This window comes from Triplophysa dalaica, chromosome 22 (genome assembly GCF_015846415.1).
Source record: "Triplophysa dalaica isolate WHDGS20190420 chromosome 22, ASM1584641v1, whole genome shotgun sequence".
NCBI lineage: Eukaryota > Metazoa > Chordata > Actinopteri > Cypriniformes > Nemacheilidae > Triplophysa > Triplophysa dalaica.
The window spans coordinates 14,124,307-14,132,801 of NC_079563.1; positions in this window are offsets into that span (position 1 = coordinate 14,124,307).

The following is an 8,495-nucleotide window of genomic DNA, read 5'->3' on the forward strand; positions in this document are numbered from 1 at the left end:
CGGCATCAGGTTTACCAACAAAACAACCACCCACAGATGCCTCTGGCACGCAGCGGGGAACTGACTCACGTTCTGCCCGCAGTTAATCTGGAAGGTCATCAATTACATGCATATGCATGCCCACCGTTTATATGTTGATTTTTTTTTCAGAATATGTATGCTAATATTTATACAGACTTTTAAACTAAGATTTAATAAATTATATCTGTGAGTGACATTTTATACATCAAAAGTAGATGTAAAATAATTAAATTGTAATACAAAATCCCCACATTATAATATCATAATTATAAGAGGTCAGATACTGATACTAGTAATGGAAGCAATTTATTTTTATAATATGTTTATATTATTTGAGCACACCATATCTTGAATAAAAGCACATCTTAATAACGTTAATAATAACAATATTAATAATGAATAATAATATTTCTACGTTAATTAATAACAATATTGAACAGTATTATTCTTATTCTTATTATTATTAATAATACACAATATTAGCCTATTACTTTTTCAGCTATAATTTACTTAATTATACTAGAAATAATGTGTACAAAATGTAGTTTTCAGTTTAGGATTCAGACGTTTTTAAAAAATGATCAGTAAAATGATTACACTTCTTTTTTAAGCAGAGAAATGAATGAGCATGTACCACCCGGCATCGCTCTAAAGTATTTTTTTTTTAAATGTATCGTCACAATTTTCCAGTTATATTGCCCTTAATAAATTAGATACCAGTACATGATATACTCTAATATTACCAAAAGCAAACAATTTATTATAAACATACAGCAACTATATAAAAGAATGGAAATATGTGGTGTTGTGCTACAGCAGTTAAAATTGCTTGGCCGAGTCAGAACCTTGAGGTTGGTGGATCGGTTTACTGTCACGTCCCTGATGCATGGTAAAATGCGAGATTCATGCTCATGTTGAAGAAGTGTCTGGCAACAGTTTGTGATCAAAGAGTTATTACTTTCCCCCGGTTTAATTGTCACGAGGGACTTAAAGAATTCTGTTAGCGCCAGCTATGATTTAAAACAGCGACTGGGCATCAGTACATCCATTTCTCTGAAACAATCGGAAGGGCTTTCACCTTTGCCTCGCCGTCTATTGTCTTGAAAAGTTGATGGTGCTGGAAACATTTTAGCTGGTATTATTTTCCCATGATACCATGCAGGATTGTTGAAGAAGACAATTGTGTTTATCCTCGGAGGACGTTTATTCTTGGTAATGAAAAGCATTTCTCATCTTCTAGATTCTTAGGCCCAGATATAGCAGATCTAGGTCTTAGGTCTACAAGCTCGAACACATTCTGTATGTGCAAACAATTGATCAGCTAAAACTCAATTTTACACAAGTTTAGTTCAAGACATCTCCACCTTCCCTTAAAGTCTGAGTGATTTAAGTCTAATTTTCTATGAAAGAAAAAAACGAAGGAGTTTAAAGATGTGACTATGTGCTCTAATGCCACATTTGCAGATGCTCCATCCTCTTTTTCCTTGGCTTGCCGTGTTTATGCGACACCAGCCAGGCTTTTCTGATAAGCGTTTGCTCTAGACAAGCTTAGAGCTCCAGGCTCCAGAGTTGCCCATATAAACATGACCTTGAGGTACACGCAGCCATGTGGTTACAAGTCACTAATACACACAGCGTGTGTATGGTGAGAAACTGTGGGGTGTACGGGTCATTATGTGTCAGCATGTGTATACCGTATCTGTGTGTCTCCAAGCGCTCTCTGGCTCTCTACCTGGCCATGTAAACAGCTTTAGACACACACTAGAGTTTATGAGCAGGGCACACCCACAGGGTTTTGGCTTGGATTTTGTATGCAGAACTGGTCAAGAAAACGCCCTTGGCACGTGAAAACACAAGGCTATTTGTGTTTACAGCAGTACAAGGGGAATGAGGTCTGGATGGCAGCGCGATGCTGGTTCTGAGGGATCACTTTTCTTAACTTCATTATGAGCTTGTGAAGTCAGTGTTCCAGTAAAACCCGAACCGTGTTGTCTACAATGGTTTTTTCAAGGGGTTGCAAAGAGACTTTTTCACACAGGGTGAGCGAGTGCAAAGGTCTACAACTAGCAAACAGGTTTTACAATGTGATGAGAGGTTGAATTTTCAATTTTTTTAAAGACCCTATTTTGAAGTAGCACTACGAGTCTTACAAATCACTATTGTAATGGCAAACTGCATCTCGGGTAATCTGACAGTTTGTAATATTTTTGATATCTCTGAAATTATGAAAGAATTTCCCTTACGTTCTTTTAAGCTGTTTAATGGTGGAGATTAAAACGTTTCTAGTTAAAAATTTAGTTTTTTTTGGCTTTTAGTTTAAATATCAAGGATACCTATGAGCTAGTTTGCTCCAAAACATTGACAAAATTCACATTTAGAAAATAAACATTCAAAACACAAATTTCCGCTAATATGGCACACATTTTTATGACATCATTCTGCAATTCAGCCTCTTATCACATTCCAGTCTGTGAGGTTAGCAAAATAGTATTGGCTATTTTAAGGGGAGGAGTCACTGTTATATGTCCTGTTGTAACTTCCTGTTTCAGTGGAAATTACGTCAATATATCAAACAAGGCTGCAGTTCAAATCACCACATTGGGTTTTTAAAGATAACATGTATTTTTCTTTGCCTACTCTCAAAAAGCTCTTTTTTAAGTTTTAGATCACCAGGACCGTCTAGTGCCCATAATTTGTATTTCTCTTCCAGAAAGTGCTTCCTAAAGCACTGATGGATATCCACAGTTTCTACAAAACGTCTGCTCCCACTCATGCTTTCACACAGCTGGAAATACATTACACACACATATGTATATATATATGAACTGATCAGAAGGCTTTGCAGAGGTCACACAATGCTGAAAAAGGAAAGCAGGCTTCTCTTTTGGGAAACCTTGGAACATTTATAAAGGGAATACACCATTTGTTGAACGCACCAATGACTACAGGAGAGCTGGGAAAGGAAATACAAGGGAGGTAGGAAAAGCCTCACTAGACAAATACTTCACAACAGTCACAGGGGATCATTAATTTGCCGATTTCGAAGCAGATGACAGTGTTTTTATTTATAAAGGGTCGAGGCAAGAGACTCGTTCAACAGCTGCTTTCCACCTGGAATAAACACTTAAATTTGTCTTAGGCCACATGGTCACCTTCAGCAGAGAGAGAGAAAGAAAGAACGTGCAGTGAGAAAATTAGAGAAGAGGAACCTTCCCATGATTCTGTGGGGCATGACGGGCACATTCTCTCACACAGACCAGACAGACATCTCTAAAGCTTTGAACCCGACAGACACGGCCTGTTTGAGTAGAATCAATCAAAACCTAAAAATACACACACACACAGCCGTTAGTCGAGTATTACAGTACACACCAAACATTTTTTTCTTTAAATTCATTTAAATCAATTCTGGATTAGTGATTCCACATAAAATAAATATGTTATCTCAACTCAAATTTATTAAGTGAAGTAAACTAAAGTCATATTTTGTAATTGTTTGCTATTAAGACATTTGCTTCTGTGATAAATACAGCTATATCATAGTGAAATTTGGAGAAAAAAGAGGTTTACATTACTAATGAAAAAGTCAATGTCAAGTCTGTTAAACAAAATAAAAAATGTGCCTCTACACTATTATTAATTTCATGAAGGTAAGCACAGAAGTGATAAAGAAATACTATTACAACTCAGCCATCTGAGAGCATTCAGCCTGTTTAAATCAAAAAGATGAACTGGTCCCATAGCGACGACCTTAGCAACACAACAATTAATTTTCCATCTGTCATAAACCTGCATTCAGACTGAGAGAGCCTCCATAGGTTCCCATGACAACACCAAATTTCCCTCCAAACAGTAAAGAGATGTATAAAACTTTCGGATTGCGAGAATAATGTTTCTTTTCCCCAGATGTTATAAAGAGACAAGACTTCTGAATTCGATTTTATTGAATTGCATTAGATAAAACTGCAAATGGGACTTATTTTAAAGAAAGATGACAACCACACTTTCAAGCAAGGTTTTAAATGATAAAACAATAGCTATACTGTTCATTATTAAGATGTACGTTCAAGTTGACAAATGTTAGTGGAACATGTCCATAGTTAATGTGATGAAGTACACCTGTGGTTGAACTGCTATGGGGCACCTATACGTGAATTTGAGAGGAGCTGACTAAAATGGGACTACATGCTTATAGAAAAATAGTGAAATGGCTCTGAATGATGAAGTTCTGAGAAAACATGCATCATATTTCATACAATGCATTACATTTCGTAAATATATGTACTTATAAATGTTTGACTTTAAAGATCTTCTGAATTGCCTTATAGTGACATAAACCTGTTTACCTGACAACCTTGAACAATAGTTTAAAGACAAATTTTATTTTGATTTTAAAGGAGCAATGTGACAATTTTAGTAGCATTTAGTGGAGAATAGAAACAACATGACCAATGCCATGCAAGGGGAACTGTGGTGTATGTAGATAGAAATATATCATTCTAAGGTAATACAAATATAATGCTTCATTATGTAAGGTCTTTATAAACCTCTGAAGACATAGTCATGTAAGTCATATTGCATTCCTGTCAATAGATCTTTTGAAAAAATGACACACTGGACCTTTAAATCCGTTTGATTTTTCAATTATTTTTTCAATAATGAATAACTACTTTAAATCTAAGTTTATTTATTATGAAACAGGAATACATTTTGAAACCCAGTGAATCAGGGACCAATGAGGTTTTATTTGTGGAACATGTCACTGACCAAAGCCACGTTCTTCAGTAAGTTATTTACGTTTTTGGACTTTTGGCTACAGTGTTGCGTGTGGTCACATACATATGCATACGTGTTTTTAAATTCCTTTTTGCTGCCATTCTCCTTCACTGCCCTCAGTGTTCATTTCCTAAACCTTCACTTTGATTACAAGCACCCTCTCAAAGCCCAGTACATCCCTCTCATTGCTTTTTTTGACACTTCATAGCTGTCATTACAAGAGTTTCCTTACACCCTTGGGACTGAGGGCTTCTGTGCGGAGGATATCCGCCATCTCAATTTCCCCCATTCTTCCACTTTTACGCAAACAAATCTCAAAACACATACTCGTGTATACGTACAAGCACACAAAAATGACAAAGCTGATGTCAGTGTTAACTTACAACAGTTCCTGCAGGTAAATCAGCACCTTTGTGTCACCTCATATCATGACAGCGTGTGCTATTGTCACTTCCTTGCAATAACATCACTGTAATCTGACTCCCATTTTACTGGCATCTAGCTTATGGCAGATGATGATATTATAAGATAGCTAAAAATAACCCCATGTACAACAACATTTTATGGCTTTTATCTTTGTAAATGATCTGACCTTTACGGATTTTTTTTTTGGAATATACTGAAAAATGTAATGCAATATTTGAAATAATACTTTTACTTATATTGGAAACAAGTGGCTATATTTGTATATATATAAAAAAAATATACAATATATATAAAAGTGTCAATTCCCTATCTATTATTTAATATATTACAATTGTATTTTATTTTATATATAAACAATGAATGACTCTATATATGTAAATGATTCAATTTATTGACAGGGAATCAAAGAAACACAAAGAAAAAAACATATGTTCAGTACACACACATATATATATATATATATATATATATATATATGTGTGTGTATATATATATATATATGTTTGTGTATGTGTGCATGCATGCATGCATGTGTATACAGTATGTATTAGGGCTTGTGATTAATTGCATCATATAATTGCATAATACATGTCTATTTTCTGTGCATATTATTTTACTATTCCGCAAGAAACAGTTCCTTCTTTGAATAGGTTTAAATATATATTGCAGTGTAAAATGAACGAATCATGTTGCTGTTTTGATTAATTTATTGATTCAGGATTAATGTTTTTTAGCTTTGTCTGTTTAGAATTAGTTTGGTGTTTTTTTACAAAAACATACATATTGTATGTATATATATATATATATACAGTATGTGAAATATTTAGCAAATAATGAGATGTTTTATGTTTTTATCAATAACTGAAATTATATTTAATTTATTTATTTATATTTATATTATTCTCAAATCGGATAAGCGGTAGAAAATGGAATGGAATGGAATATTATTCTCAAATATATGCCTATGTCTATAAACATATGTTTGTGTATATCCATGCTTTAATGATGTCTGTTGCCATAGCGATATTAAAGAATATGCAATTCTAAGATTTATTCCATACCTTTAAATTAAAACACATGCTGTTTCTTCCCTGAACAGTGACCCAAACCACACGGGATCCTTTTCGTATCCATTCGCAGAAACCAACGGCCCCTGTTCACCTGCCGTGCCTTGATAAGGTTTACAGCTCCGTCATAACTCAGAAGTCCACTGACAGGTACAGTTAAACAGATATGACGCAATCGGCTTCACACAATCAGATGTGAAAAACGATCATGACAGGCTACTTTTTTGATATATCGTCCTGGAAATGTGAAACAAATTATCTAATATGTCATTGGGTATAGGAATCATTCTGGGGGCTATATGAGTCTCAGGTTCTTATGTTTCTCTTTGATAGAAAGGGTGAGGCTTAGCGTGTTACACATGTTTCTACACATCAAACAAAGGAATAGAGATCACAGTGAGGATGTGCGTGTATTGCCACTTCTCCTGAAATAGCGACGTGTCTGAATCAGTTGAGTATCGGATTCAGATTGGCTATTTTTAGGTCTATTCATTGGCTGGCTGGGTTTTCCTCGGATGCGGGCTTACACGGCCTTAAATGAACAACCCTGAGATACATCAACTTTGGGCATTCGTCTACATATAGACCAAATGAAACGGCACGGACGCTTTAAGAGTCAGTTATCAGACTTTCCACAGTGAAACTGAATGGAAACTGTGTGCCGAAATTCCACTTTAAGCATGATAATCTCTGGACAGGATATGGAACCCCTTTAGAAGCGTGAAACCGCCCACACTTAGCTGCAAAATTACATGCTATTACGAAAATCCATGGCCTACAGCAAACCAGGCTCTTTTCCCGAATGCCTCTGGGGTCAGAGATGCAGCGATAAGGGAGACAGACGGAAGTTGTGGCTAGACGGAACTAAACGAGTTTAAAGTTCATTTGAAGTCATTTTAAACCAAGTCACCATGTCTTTACATCCTGGCCTGCTTTTCTTGAGCCCAGCTACTAAACAGGCATGTCAAACTTACATTTGGAGGACCTTACATACAAAGCTCACATATGATCCCAATAAGATTTCCGAGATGGGCGGGGGAAGCAAAGTCAAAGTTCAAGCTTCTAAAACTAACAAAACATCAGAGGATCGGCGAATAAATCTGGGCGAGGTGATGCTGAGGTGATAAAGGGCGAGTGAGTCCGGGCAACTGCGAAGAGGTGTATCGGCCTGTGAGATTTTACAGTCTGTCTTTTCTTAAAGACAGATCCGAACCTTAACCGTTCCTCTCATTTATCCAGATTCGATTGATCTCAGCCCATAGTTTCCCTTAAGATACTCTATATTCCCTCTATACCCCCTCACACCGCCAGTCACATACGTCTAAGTGCCTGGCAGCAAATGAAACAACACATCTCTTCTTAGCAGAATTTGAAGACCTAAAAGTTGTCAGTCAAAACACTGCCTTGCTAAAAATCAACATAACATAGTCTTTTTTTTAAATAAGCTCAATATTTCATTTTAAGTGCATTTTTTACCTTTCTTTTTATGAGCTAGATTTATCGTTATCCTTTATCTTCCGATCATGTGAAATATTCTGCATATCAGTTCTAAAGTAGATAAACCTTTGACAAATGCAAACAGGGCGGCATAGAACATAAAAATATCAAATACAAATTTAATGAGAATTTTCATTTTTAATGTTCTGAAATAACACATACATTGTTGGAGTATCTGAATTTACAGATTCAATTTTATTAATTTTGGGCCACAAAGATCACATGCCACAACTGTGACGGCAAAAACTCCAACAAAGTCGTAAAAAACAGCTCTAACAAAGATACTCTCATATGAGATCTGGACTGGATTACATATGATTTGTTTGAGTAACTATGCTTATCATTATGAGCATGACTCTTTGTCAATAACAGAACATATATTCCCTGTATAATCTACTCTACAATATCAAAGACAGTTGGCCAGATAAGCACTTGCTCCATTTTATTGCTATTGAGGTTTGAAAATCTTTTAAACTTTATAGCTAAATCCTAGACATGATATTAAAGTTCAATGGTGCAGGTTACTGTATCATGGCTCTTGAAAATGTAAGTTTGTTACCTTAAAGGGATAGTTCACCCAAAATAAAAATGATTTCATCATTTACCTTTTTGTCATTGCAAACATGTATGATTTTCTTTCTTCTGCAGAACACGAAAGATGACGTTCTCAAGAACATTGGTAACAAAACAACACTGGCCCAAAACCTG